Below are 15,178 nucleotides of genomic sequence, written 5' to 3' on the forward strand. Positions count from 1 at the left end.
CAATGGTAGGAGTATCAGCACCAAAATCCCACACAAAAGCCAAATATGACAAACACCCCTTCCCAACCATCCGTTGGGCCAACGTCACGGTCTTAGCGTGACAATCCAGAATAGCATGACATGGGGAAAACCAATCCATGCATGAAATCACATCAAAGCCAACCATGCTAAGTAATAAGAGATCAAATCTAGTCTTTAATCCCCCAATGGTCACCATAAACGATCGATACACATGGTCCACAATAATAGAATCGCTCACCGGCACAGATACATGAACAGGTGAAACTAAGGACTCGTGGGGCATATCCAAATAACGAGTAAAATATGATGATATATATGAATAAGTGGAACTAGGGTCAAATAATATGGAAGCATCATTGTGGCATACTGAGACTATACCTGTGATCACTGCGTTTGAAGCAACGGCCTTTGTCCTGGCAGGGAAAGATAGCATCGAGCCTGACCGCTGCCTGATCGGCATCCCCTTCTAGGGTGACCTCTAGCTGCCCGAGCCCCACCTCTAATAACTCAAAGAGAAATCCAATAATCAGTTTGTAGATAGAACAGAAATGTAGACATGTTTTCTAGTTTTTAACAATTTGAGCACAACACGGATAAAATATGCCAAGTATGACTAATATGAGGTATGTCACATCTCGATATCTACATGTCAAGTATGCATGTCAATTGTAATGCAACACAATGATAAATTCATATACCCATACTCTCGGAGTATTCATCATCACCCAGCACGCTCAATCACTCGGTACTCCTAATCACTCGACAGTCTCAATCACTCAGCATTGTCAATCACTCAGTACTCTCAATCACTCGGCACTCGCACTCAGCACTTATCAGTATCTGCGCTCACTGCTAGTATGTCAGACTCCAGAGGGACGGATCCTGCCCAAGCGCTAATATAAGCGAACAAGGCATGTTGCAGCGTACAGCCCGATCCCATCATGAATCAATAAAGCCTGCTGCAGCGTGTAGACTGATCCCATAAATATCACTCAAAATCAGGCCCTCGGCCTCACTCGATCATCAATCTCTCCAGTCTCTCGGGCTCACAAATCATGACAATCAGCCCAAACAATGACAATATGATGTAACAATAAATGGCAACAAAGACTAGGATATGATATGCAAATGATAGATGCCACTGAGTACATAACTGCAATTTAAGCAAATAATTCGATAGCAGAAACGACCTATGTGGGTCCCAACAGTACCAGCATATAGCCTAAACATAATATCTAATATAGATCACAACTCAATTCCTCTAACATGTGGAGATTAAATGAATAACAACAAGATTAAGTAACTACACAGTTCCATGGAATCAACCGAGTCAAAATTACTACGGTGCACGCCCACTCTCTCGTCACCTAGCATGTGCGTCACCTCAATACCAACCACATAACACGTAGTTCAGGGGTTCATATCCTCGGTACTAAGTTTAGAAGTGTTAGTTACCTCAATCCGCACAAATATCTACTCCAACAAGTGCTTGCCTCGCGAATCGACCTCTGAACGACTCGAATCTAGTTGCATATAACTTAATACAATCAATACGAGTTATAGGAATCAATTCCATATGATAAAGCTAGGTTCTTTAATCAAAATCAAAAGGTCAACTCCGGGATCGTATCTCGGAATCTAACAAAATTTACTAAATCCGAACACTCATTCAATAACGAGTCCAACCATACAAAATTACTCAATTCCAACCTCAAATCATCACTCAAATTCCCAAATCTTGCTCTCCAGGCCCTAGTCCAAAATTTCACAAATTCCACCTTAAACACACATAATCTAGTTGAGAAATTCAACGGGTAATCAATATCAATGAATACAAAATGGTCAAAGGTAGCTTACCTCTTGAAATCTAGTGAAACCCCTCTCAAAAATTGCCACTACCCGAGCTGGCAAAGTCCAAAATGAGAAAAACCTCAAAACCCTTGATTTTATGAAGTCTGCCAGGCATCTCGCACGTGTGAGCCGAAAATCCGCTTTTGCGAAACGCATCTGCGGTGAAAGCTCCGCACCTGCAGAACTTACTTGGAGTTCCTACACTCTGCATTTGTGCCCTCAAGACAGCATCTGCGGAAGAGCTTCTGCGCCCAAACGTCCGCTTTGGCAGAAGCATCTGACCACCTCAGCCTCACCAATTTCCGCTTCTGCAGACCACCTCTCACATCTGCGACCTAGCAGCCCCCATCTCTCCTTCGCACCTACGCCACTCCTTCCGCATGTGCGATGACACCAGACATCAGGTGCTTCAGTAATCTTCTAAGTGCAAATTTCAATCCGTTAACATCCGAAATCCACCCGAGGCCCCCGGGACCTCAACCAAACATACCAACAAGTCCTAAAATATGATACGAACTTAGTCGAGGCTTCAAACCACATTAAACAATATCAAAAACATGAATCGCATCCCAATTCAAGCCTAATGAAACAAATGGATTTTCAACTTCTACAACCGATGTTGAAACCTATCAAAACAACTCTGATTGACCTCAAATTTTGCACATAAGTCATAAATGAAAAACGGGCCTATTCCAACTTTCGAAACAAAAATCTGAGCCTGGTGACCACAAAGTCAACTCTCTGTCAAACTTCCCAACTCTGCAAACTTCAGTTTTTCCAACTTTCGCCAATTCAAGCCAAAATCATCTACGCACCTCCAAATCAATATCCGGACACACTCCCAAGTCCAAAATCACCATATGGAGCTCTTGGAACCATCAAAACTCCATTTCAAAGCCATTTACACATGAATCAACATCCGGTCAACTCTTTCAATTTAGGCTTCGAACCTTGGGACTAAGTGTCCCAACTCATTCCAAAACATGCCCGGAACCAAACCAACTACCCCGGTAAATCACATAACAACAAATGAACATAGAATAAGCAATAAATGGGGAAATGGGGCTAAAATACTCAAAATGACCGGCCGGATCGTTACATCTACCTTCCTCATGCTTGACGCACTTCACTTGGTCCAAGTCATGGGCCTTCCTTTCTCGCACCTTGGCTAGCATGTACAGCTTCTTGTCCTCTCCCTTGCCACTAATTTCTTCATACAGGCGTTCAAACGCGGCAGTCTTATCTGCTGTTGTTGACGGCCAATTTTGACCCTCCTTTTTAAAATTAATTTATTTATACTTAATAATTTAGAATGAATGTTTTGAAAATATTTTCAATCAATAAATACCTATTTTACAAAATTAACTAAGTATTAATAGTTGGAAATTAATAATTTAGTATTAGTGTTATGTAATTACCAATATACTTACTATTTTAAGATTATTAAAATAACGTATATATACACCACATAGGCTTTATAATCAATTTAACGAATTACTCCTTAATTTATAATTAATTAGATTACTATCCTAATAATTCGAAATTAGTATTACAATTTAGAAAAAAATTATTTTACAAATAATTAATTGCACTAATTAATAGTATATTTCATAATTATAATTTTACTATATTTTATTGAAAATGATTAATTTAATTTAATTTCAAAAGGGGGTTAAAAGGCTTAAAGGCTATAATTGTAATTCATAATCAAAACACAAAAGGCTACCATTTAAATTAATTCTAGCCCAATACATAAGCCCAATCCGAAAAATGACCTAGGTGCAATTACCTTTTCTCCACTTTTACAATTCATACCACTCCCATTAGACCAATCCGCTCCTGCCATGTCACCCATCTCCCATCCTCACAAAACAAACACAACAAATCTGGACCGTCCGTTTCTTAGATCAATGACTCACGATTTTAACCATATTTTCTCTTTAATCTTTTAACGCCCTGAGATTTAATCTCGACCGTTGGATCTCAAGGATCCAACGGCCATAAAATTTTCCAACAAAAAATATTTTAACACCAAAATACCAGGACTGTTGATAATCTGATCCAACGGCCCAGATTTCGTCTCCCCATATTAACCTAGAGACCCCCCCTCCCCCCCCTCCCAACTCTCTCTAACCCTAAATCATTTCTACCCATACTCAGCCGCCCCTTCTTTCCCTTTCCTTTCTATTATCTCAACACCCATCACCCTAATCAATCAAGAAAGCCTTGCACAAATTCATGCAAGGTCTCAAATCACCGAGAGATTCATCCTTACTGTCTCATGCATCCGTGAGTCCCGCTGAACCTTTCCTCTTTCACCGATCAAATTTGAAATCCCCAAATCCGAACCCTAAGACTCAAAGGTTAAATTTCAAATCTCTAGATTTCTTTGTGCTCTGTTGAATCAGATCATGCATGAGCACACTTCAGAGCCTCATCATGATTATTCGAGGTCCAGAGATCAAATGAAATGACCTCTAGACATTGGGGCTTACTCGATGGTCCTTTCCTTCAAACGGCCAATTTCCGCTCAAGTAAACTTTCTTCATCATTTTTCCCTCTGTCTCCTTAGATTTTTCCTGATTTTGCTTGCATCACCACTCCTTATCACTCTCCACTGTCGTGGTTTGAATCTGAAACCCTAATACTCAACGGCTTAATATCAGTCTTAAATGCTCTAAAGAGAAACACACCGACTACATCTATCATTTTGAGAAAATTAAGATACATTAGAGTATTGCTTAGAAATTTTCGTTTGAAGTTCGAGTTTTACTGATCTCTGCTTCTCTCTTTATTTCTTGTTCTGAGTTTTTTTACTAGTTGAAAGCTGAGCTTTTGGTTTCCTAAACGGCTCATTTGAGTACTCATTTGGTTCGCTGCCACAAAGGAGGTCAGTAAAACCTCGACCCTATTCTTATTGTCCGTTTAAATTACTAAGTATAAATTGTTCTGTTATTGAATGATATTGTTAGTAATGTATTAGTGGTTGAATGTTTTATATACTTGTTAATGACATATTGTTGTTAAGTAGGTTCTGAGATCATGAATTTCCTTTAGTTATTGAAATTAGGATTCTGTAATGATTCCAATGAATATTTGATGACCTATCTTTATTGTTAAGTCTTAAGAACAGCTTAATAACTTTCAAACTAGCCTGATATCTAGATAGTCAATCTGTGTCCTGCCTATCGAACTCTAAAAAGTAACTAGGTGTTCATCCTTCTTCGGGAAACTAGAGTTAGCTATCACCAAATCAAACACCTTGGCAAAATCCAACAACGAAGTTTCACCTCCGTTCCTAACTCAAAAATCAAAGCCTCCATGCACATCATCGTAACCCCCAGATGCTGCCCCAATATGGCCATTGAAATTTTCTTCTATGAGAAGCTTCTGAGTGTGCGGGATACCACGCACAAACTCATCCAAGTTTTTCCAGAAGCGCCTTTTAACCTCCTCGTCCAAGTCCACTTGGGGAGCGTACACACTAATCACGTTTAAGGTAAAAAAAAAAAAAACATAATTTTAGAGTACCATAACTTGTTCTTACCAGATATCCCTATCAACCAAAATTCCTACCTTGTTCTTGCTCCTCACGCGACTAGAGTACCATAATTTAAACTCGTCTATATCCAGTGTCTTATCTCCCACCCATTGCGTCTCCTGGAGACAAGCTATATCGATCTTCCTCTTATGGAGGACATGACCTTACCTTACCATCATTCAGAACAGTCACTATAAGCAAGACATATGTTACTTGAGATGATAAATTGGTGCAAGTTTAAGTAATCACGAGGCCGCTTTGACAAAATAATAATAATAATAATAATAATAATAACAGAAGTTCACTACTAAGTCTAAATATTACTCCCAACAAGTAGTTATCACCTATATGAATTTTTCTCTTCAATTCTAACATTTTTTAAGCCAAGTCTATATGTATTCCAAGAATTTGTAACTTTTTCGAGACAATTTATTTCAATGTAATGTAATGTTTACCCTCTCTCTTTTCAAACCTTTCCCGCCGTAGTCATAACTATGGACCGGTACAGTTGAAAAAATATTTTACTTGTGCAAACTCAACATCCTAAATTGCTAGAGTATTATGAGCTAAGTTCATGTTGTACTAAGTTAGGTATTATAACTTTTGATTATGTTTTTGCAAAAGAGAAAACTTCAATTGTTCAAGAGTTGTTTGTTATACCGATTAGAGACTTAAGATCTACAAAATCAGGTAGTATGTTTTTTCAAATCTTATCCTAATTATATATAATATGCTGGGGATTACACAAAACTTATAACAATACATTTGATGTAGAAAGACACTCTTTTGCAAAAAGAATTAAACTTCAAGAAACACAAAGGACCATAAAAGGATGAAAAACTTATTAATTTCTTTTTATTATTTTTGCTACGACATTAGATTGGAAAACTTTGCTTCTATGAAATTTGAGAATCGTTTTAACATAGTTGAATGATTAATTGTCCAAAAATCACTAAACTGCCCACTAAGCGGAAAATCATCTCCCAAAACTATGCACATAAATTATTGTTCTTTTTTTATGTAAATAGAGATACACTTTTCATAAGAATTTTGCTAGTTATACAATGTAAAACAAAAAACCAGACACAAATCAATTGAAAAATCAAGCACACAAATTATGAAAGAAGAATAATCATAAACATAATTAGCAATAATTGCGGTCAGAGTTCAAACTTCAAAAGTACTAGAAAAAGAAAAGGCAGTGGCTCAAAAGTGCTTGAAAACAATCATAGCTACCCCTCAATTAGTTAAATGAAAGGTACCTCAATCGTTTGAGAAAAACAATTTCTCATCATTGCCACATTAGTCATAAAAATATCGTTTATACAACCTTCCCAAAAAAATCTAACAAAGATTATTTTTCAAATATACAAAAGTTTTGGAAAAAAACAATAACAAAAAAAATATACTACATCCATCCCTAAGGTCTACATTTATGTGACTATTTTATTCAATAAATGTGATTTTACGTGATAATAAATTAATTCATTACAATAAAATAATAATTTAAAATTAAACTAATAATAAATATAAAATATAATTCTATTAGGACAGCCAAAAAAAAATATGTCATTCAGTCCACTTGAAACTAAATTTGTTTTGTTAAGAACTAAACCAACAGAAGCAAAATCAAGTAAAGGGAAAGGCAAAGAAAAATAACAACAAAAAAATGAAGAAAATGGGTGAAATGAATTCCTCTCAGACAAATGCCTCGAATTGTCTTCACGATTTTAAGAATGGATTTCATCAGACTCGTCATCTTAGTTTGTTCATCACAGAGGAATCAAAAACAAACACACACACACACACACACACACACACACACACACACACACACACAGTGGAAAGAGAGTAAAAAAATACGAAGAAAAATGATTGCTCTAATGATATATGAAAAGGAAAATCGATTACTCTCTGCAAAGAGATAGATTGAGCAAAGCTGACGAACTAGTTTCTACTTATAGGCGTGACTTACTTTAGGGTTTAGCTTTTGGGCTTTCTATCCGGAAAGAGCTGCTTAGTTGATTTCTCTCTCTCTCACACACACACATAGTGGGCTAAGATTGGGTAGCTAAACTCGGTCATGTGGGCTTATCTGGCCCAGTTCGTTTTCGAAATTATCTGGCCCATTTAGCTACACAGTAGCAAAAAATTACAGAAATATGGCACTTTTTGGAGCGGTCCTTAACTTTTGACTCTGCTTGCTTTTTGCATCAAAATTTTAAGGTTAAAACCTAAAAGTATTGTGCATGGGACAAGGGAGGGACAATACTTGTTAAACTTGAATTTATGCCCATAAGATAAGCGGGGATAAAAATTTAAGATCATTAACTATGAGGAATATTTGTGTACTTTACCCAAACAGTAGAGCTAAACAAGATTTAAGTTGTACACCCGAATTATGATAGGTAGAAATAGCCACGGATTTGTTTGGAAACAAATGGAATTAAGGTTGTTGACTTGTTGTATTGTTGATTTGGATTTTATTTTACGATTGAAACTCAATTTGCCTAGTGTTTTGGGGCTTAAAAGGTGACGAAATCCATTTGAAACTTTGTTTAGTGCGGTGAAGAAACTTGGTTCTTAGAAGGGTAAAGAACGAACAGAGAGGAGGAGGAGAAAGAGAAAACAAGGGGGAAGGGATAAGGTTTATCGAATTTGAGAAAAATAGATTTAGAAGCAGTTTTTAAAAGTTTGGTCAAATAATAATTGCTGCTCAGAAGTGCTTTTCAAATTAATTAGCCAAACACAAACTGGTTCTAACCAAAATTACTTTTGAAAAAAACACTTTTGAGAAAAAAGTACTTCTCAAAATAAGCTGATTTTTGCTATAAATAGTGGGGTAAAATAATGTATCAACTATCCGTTAAGTAGTAGTGGATTGAGAAGATTCGGTTTCTCATTAAATGCAACTCCAATTAAACAGTACGTAATACCTTTTTATTTATTTATTTTTGACATATTTAGAATTACTAGAACAAATGATATTTGTCGGAAAGTGCAAAATTGTATGGATATGATTTTTATTTTGTATCTTGGTGATGTTCGACAAAAAAAATACAAATATTTAACCATTGTTGCCTCATATTCTAGTCATTTTAATCATCTTTTGAGTATTAATTATATTACTTTATACTTAATATTATATTTTAACTATATAAGAATAAAACGGTACGAAGATGAAAAGATTTGGAGCAAAATTGAATAAAACTCGAAAGAAAAACAAAAGAATAAAGAGTAAGGAGATAAAGGGGACACCCTTTCGTGTTTGTCCCCCCCAAGTGGAAGACAAAAACAAATCAGGAAATACAATTCAAAGTAAGCTAGGAATTGGAATTGCAAATCGTCCCTGGTTCCGGCGCTAGGCCAGCGCGTCGCGCTTGCCTGGATGCTGTGTTGGGTGATTTTTCCTATTTCATTTGGGACAAGGTTATTTCGGCTCTATACTGTCCCAATTCGTATAAAAAGAGTAATAAATCTAATTTGAAGGGGATCTAACATACTTTAAAGAAGAATTCACGTACGGGAATACAAATCATGCTTGGAGGAGGCTTTTAACTAGCTTTTCTTCTCTTCTCTTTCTTTAATCTTATAGTTTATCAGTTTTAGGGTTGTGAGTGCTACATGAACGTTGTAGTTTGAAGCTTGAATTGTTCTTATTATTTTATCTTATTAGTTTATTTATTCAATCTTGCGCTTAATTATTCGATTGTTTGATCACCAATTGAATTCTATTTATGAATCTAGGATTGAACTCGAGAGAGGGATTTCTATATTGCATATAGGATTGAGTAGAGTAAGATCATGAACCTTAATTCGGGAATAGATTTGCGGTTAGAATAGAGATATACCTAATCTCTTGCTTGGTTACTATACGGCAATTATTAACGTGTTTTTGTTAATCCTAATTTCATAGGAATATAGGTGTTATGTTAGTTTAAATAGGCGAATAGCACTTCAGGAGAATACTACGAGTAATATTAACCCTATCAATCAATAAACCAGATAAATTAATTAAACAGTTTAAGTAAAAGACTCAATGGGATTGTTAGTTAACCCATAGCTCTCGAATATTTTCTCCCATTGAATTTGTCTTTAAGCTTACCGGCTTGTTGTCTGTAATCACTTAGTTTGCTACTCTAGAGTAGTTTTAGTTAAATATTTATACTTTAGAAAAATACTTGAATAGATTAATTGTCTTAGTTTAATTTAGTAAATAGTTAATCACAAGTTCATGTGGGTACGATATCTGGACTTACAATCCTATATTACTTGTACGACCATGTATATTTGCGTGTGCGCTTGGGAGCAACACGTTTTTGGCGCCGTTGCCGGGGATTTAGAAATTAAATATTTTACTATATTAGATTTTTTACATTTTATCTATTCAAGTTTTTAATTATAGTTTAGTGCAGTGAGTATTGCATGTGTTTACATGACATCTTTGGAAAAAAAAGGTGGTAGAATTGTAAGTATTCTTATTTTTGTGATCCTTATCCATATTGTAGAGGACCCCACTTGTGACAATAATGTAAAAATATTCCCAAGACTGAGTTGTGTGCATCATCTCAATCCTGTACTATTTGTAGTGGCATTGGAATACAATTCAAAGCAAGCAAGGAATTAAAATTGCAAATCATCTCTGGTTCCAGCGTTAGGCCAGCGCAACGGGCTGGCCTGGACGCTGCGTTGGGTGATTTTTTCTATTTCTCCCGGTACAAAGTTGTTTCGGTCCTACACGGTCACAATTCATATGAAAAAGGTCCTAAACCTAATTTGGAGGGGATCTAACATACTTTAAAGAGGAATTTACGTACGGGAATGCAAACCACGTTTGGAGGAGGCTTTTAACTAGTTTTTCTTCTTTTCTCTTTCTTTAATATTATTATTTATTAGTTCTAGGGTTATGGGTGCTACATGTACATTGTAGTTTGAAGCTTGAATTGTTCTTATTATTTTATTTTATTGGTTTATTTATTCAATCTTGCGCTTAATTATTTGATTGCTTGATCACCAATTGAATACTACCTACGAATCTAGGATTGAACAGGATATGGAATTCTACATTGCATATTGGACTGAGTAGAGTAAGATCTTGAACCTGAATTACGGGGAATAAATTTGTGGTTAGGATAGGGATATACTTAATCGTCTTGCTTGATTACTATACGGGAATTATTAATGCGTTATTGTTAATCCTAATTCTATAGGAATATAGGCATTATGTTAGCTTGAATAGGCGAGTAGCACTTCGGGAGAATACTATGAGTAATATTAACCATATCAATCAATAAACCAGATAAATTAATTAGACAGTTTAAGTGAAAGACTCAACAAGATTGTTAGGTAACCCATAGCTCTGGAATATTTTTTCCCATTGAATTCGTCTTTAAGCTTGCCGGCTTGTTTTTTGTAATCGCTTAATTTGCTACTCTAGATTAGTTTTAGTTAAATATTCATCCTATAGAAAATTGCTTGAATAGATTAATTATCTTAGTTTAATTTAGTAAATAGTTAATCTCAAGTCCTTGTGGGTACGATATCTGGGCTTACAATCCTATATTACTTGTACGATCACGTATACTTGTGTGTGCGTTTGGGAACAAGAAATTTTTGGCGCCGCTGCCAGGGACTTAGAAATTAACTATTTTACTGGATTAGATTCTTACTTTTTATCTATTCAAGTTTTTAATTGTAGTTTAGTGTAGTTAGTATTATATTTTTTTTACATGACATCTTTGAACAAAAAGTGGTGGAATGATAAGTATTCTTGTTTTTGTGATCCTTGTCCATATTGTAAAGTACCCCAATTGTGGCAACAGTGTAAAAATATTCCACGACCGAATTGTGTGCACCATCTCAATCTTGTACTATTTGTAGTGGCTATTGGAATAATTGTCCTAAGTGTTGTTATCCTACTCCAGTCCCTTATTATGATGATTCTAATAATTCTTGTGAGTTTGACAAGAGTAATGAATTGGATGATGTGGAACATGATGTTCTATTTCTTGATATGCACAGGAAATTATCAAAGGACTATGGAGGTTTCCGTGAAAATATTATGAATGAGATGCAACACTTTATAGAAGGAAGAGTTAAATTGAGACAAGAGATCGACCAATTTGGTAGTTCTATTCACGGCTTGGAGGCTCAATTGTGTACAAAGGTTGTTGCATCTAATACCCAACGAAATAGTTATGAGTTGTGTGAAGCTGAAAAGGAGCTTATACGCCAAATTAAGGAGCTAAAAGTGAAGAGTCAATCATTAGACCGTACTTTTGTTGATGATGTCAATTTTGAGAAAAAGTACACTAGAGTCATGTGAGGAAGTATATAATATTGCACTTGAAGACTCTAGAGTGTGTACATATGAGAATGTCAAAAGTAAAGTGTTTTTAGAGTTGAAGTATATTAGACCTCATTCTAAACACTTTTCAACATTATGTTTGGTGGGTGACACGAAAATTGATCCATCCGAGCCTATGGAGGAGTCAATGGATGAGGAACAAAGTGCTTATATTATGAAATTTGTGATACCTAGAACACAAAATGACATACCTCACTTAAGGGCCAAGAAGTGCAAGATGTGATATCTATTGCTTGGTTCTTTTATTTTCACACCACCGCCCCGGGAACGTGATAGAAATTGATGCAAAATTGGGGGTGCAATTCATATCCTCAAAGTGGAAGAAAAAGTGGTGAAAGTGATGGCATCATGCCGTGACGTTAAATCAAGCGCTTCTTGGGAGGTAACCCAACTCTACTATTTCTTTTTGTTTTTGTTTTTTTTTTTAATCGTGTAATTCTTTGTATTGCTGGTTTTATATTTTTTGTAGGAGTAGGAGTATGGAATCAAAGCCATTAGGCATGTTAAAAAGAGAGCAGGTGGTTGGAAATAAGTGTGGGATGACCGCACAAAGGACCATATTTGGGAGAAGTCTAAGTATCCCGTAAGTGGCTAATGTTTCGGCCTTTGGCCTACCAGGGAGGACCTTTTGCCCTCTTGTTATTTATAGTGTGTTTAACAACCCGACCAGTTGTTTTGATTTCTAGATTCTCGTTCGCTAAATTAAGACTCCCCGTATGTGCTTTTACTATTTTATGACTTGCGGGGATGGTTGGTTTGATTTTGGAAAGGTTAGGGTTGAAATCGGAACACTTAGTTCCTTAATAGTGGCCTAAGGTGGCCAAGTTTGACTTGAGTCAACACTATGATTAAATGACCTGAGAACCGGGATTTGATGGTTCCAATATATTCATATGATAATTTTGGACTTGGGCATGTGATCGGATCAAGTTTCAGGTGATCCGAGAGCGTTTCGGCACTTAATGTTGAATGTTGGCACCTAGAAGGTTTTCAAGTTTTTTAAATTTGGTTTGAAGAAGACTTTGGTATTATCGATGTCCGTTTGAGATTCCAAGCCTGCGAATAGGTTCGTATGGTGATTTATGACTTGTATGCAAAATTTGGCGTCATTCCGAGTTGTCTAAGTATGATTCATCGCATTCAGAGCTAGTTGAAGAAGTTTGAAGTTCATACATTGATTAATTCGGTTTTAGGGTGAGATTCTTAGTTTCGATGTTATTTTATGAGTTTCGAGGCTTCGAGCAGGTTCGTATTAGTTTTACAAACTTGTTGATGCATTTGGACGGGGTCCCAGGTAGCCCTGGTGAGTTTTGGACCACTTAAGCTAAGTTCAATTTCAGAAATTTGTTGTTCTAGTTTCCTTCTTCGCAAACGCGGAGAGGGCCTCACATTCGTGAAGAAAGAAATAGGGATGGGGACTTTTATTCTACGCGTTCGCGATAGCAGGGTTGCGATCGCAAAGCTTTGGAACACTGGCCTCCACGTTCGCAATCCCCTGGGCACATTCGCATTCACGTAAAAGGCCTGGGCCTTGGGCTGGTCAAGTCAAATGCCCTTCGCATTTGTGAAGGGCGGGTCACGTTCGTGAAGTTGGGCGGGGTATGGTCTTCACGTTTACGTGGGTCTCTCGCGATCGCGAAGAAGCTTTTCAGGGGCCTTGGTAGATTTGCCTTCGTGATCGCGAGGGGCATATTCGCGATCGCGAAGAAGGAAGGCCTGGGCAGTGTCAAGTTTTAAAAAACAGGACTTAGGCCATTTTCTCCCATTTTCACTTTGCTTGGCCTATTTTGGAACTCTTGAAGGGGGATGTTTCATCTAACACTTTAATGTAAGTAATTTCTACCCAATATGAGTTTAATACATATATTATGGGTAGATTTTAATATGTAAATTGTGAAAGTTTTAGGATTATGTTGAAAAACATAGGTTTTGGTAAAAATGAGATTAAATCACGAAAATAATTATGGAATTTTGTAGAAATTATATATTTGAGTTCGCAAGGTTATGGGTAACAGTTATTTACGAAAGTTTCCGGAATCTGGGTACGAAAGACCGTACGTAGCTAAAAATCATGCTTATATCTAGGTAGACTTAGGACCTTACCATGCAATACTTGTATTATTTGAACCCAACTTGTTAGTTTAATTACTTAAATTTATAATTAAAATCAGATATGGAATTTTATGAGATCGAGCTTTATTATCTTGAGTTTTGGTGGAATACTTGATTGATGGTGGAAATTGTGCCTTCTTTGAGTATTATTCCTGTGTTTTAGTCATTGAATGTAGTTTGTATAGTTCCCCTATTCATGTGTATTGGTCTGAACACCTCGGCAGTATATTTAGATGTATCTATGGTTCGTGCCGGTTGACCATCGACAATGTGCACACTATTCAAGATCGGGCCGTACGACCTCTGCATAAATTGTGCGTGATATTGCTAGGAGTCTGAGAATACTTGATAATTCCTTCTTGACATGAGATTTGATAATTACTTGGTGGCTCTTCCGTGCAAAAATTGGCATGTGATAATTGGAAGTTTTAAATTGATATTATGTTCAAGAATCATTATTTATTGTTTCTTCTTCCATTGTTACTGTTGTATTTCATGCCTATTTATAATTATTGCATGTTATTTATTGACCTCTAGTAAGTGTCGATGTCTACCCTTCGTCACTACTTCTTCAAGGTTAGACTAGATACTTACTGGGTACATGATGATTACGTATTCACGCTACACTTCTACATAAATTGTGCAGGTACTGAGGCAGGTACATCTGGTGTCCATCCAGGCGCGCATCCGTTATCTGGAGGGCTAGTGGTGAGCTACTTTCCATGCTCTATTCTGCAGTACCCAGAGCCTCCTCATGTTGAATTTATTATTTCTATCTATTTTTCTTCAGACAATAGTTGTAGGGGTTTTTGTATATTCTACTAGATTGCTCGTGCACTTGTGAGATTGACTGGGTGATTTTTTTGTGCTATCTAAGTTAGTCGTAGTACTCTTTCTTTGTGTAATATTTGTTTTTAAAAAATATAGGTCTCACATAGGTCTCACAAGTCATAAGTTCTAGGTTATGACAGCTTGGTAATAGAGCAATAGGTTCACATAGGTCTCACAAGTCATAAGCAGGCCTAATAGAGTCTTGCGAATCAGTGCGGAGACTTCGGTACTTATCTTCGAGAGGCTATAGTGTGTTAGGAAACTTCTCCTTCTTCATGTCCCAACGTGTAATTGATGTTGTGCTAAGTATATTTCTCTTATTCTCATAGTGATGGTGAGTACGTGCACGACAAATGTACTCGACGGTAAAGGAGCTGCTCCCCCTGTTGGTAGAGGCTGAGGCAGAGGCCGAGGGAGGGCTCCGGCTCCTATTAGAGGACGATGGAGTCCTAGAG

The 15,178-nt window shown here is 36.6% G+C and overlaps 1 non-coding gene across 1 annotated transcript; it reads right to left on the bottom strand.

Moving 5' to 3' along the window:
* Positions 1–7,106: 7,106 nt before the first annotated feature.
* On the bottom strand, positions 7,107–7,194 carry LOC142169362 (small nucleolar RNA SNOR75). The gene has a single exon (XR_012699066.1). It is a non-coding gene; the product is annotated as a small nucleolar RNA SNOR75 (small nucleolar RNA).
* Between the last annotated feature and the right edge of the window lie 7,984 nt (positions 7,195–15,178).

The sequence above is a fragment of the Nicotiana tabacum genome, chromosome 14 (genome assembly GCF_000715075.1).
Source record: "Nicotiana tabacum cultivar K326 chromosome 14, ASM71507v2, whole genome shotgun sequence".
Taxonomy (NCBI): Eukaryota; Viridiplantae; Streptophyta; class Magnoliopsida; order Solanales; family Solanaceae; genus Nicotiana; species Nicotiana tabacum.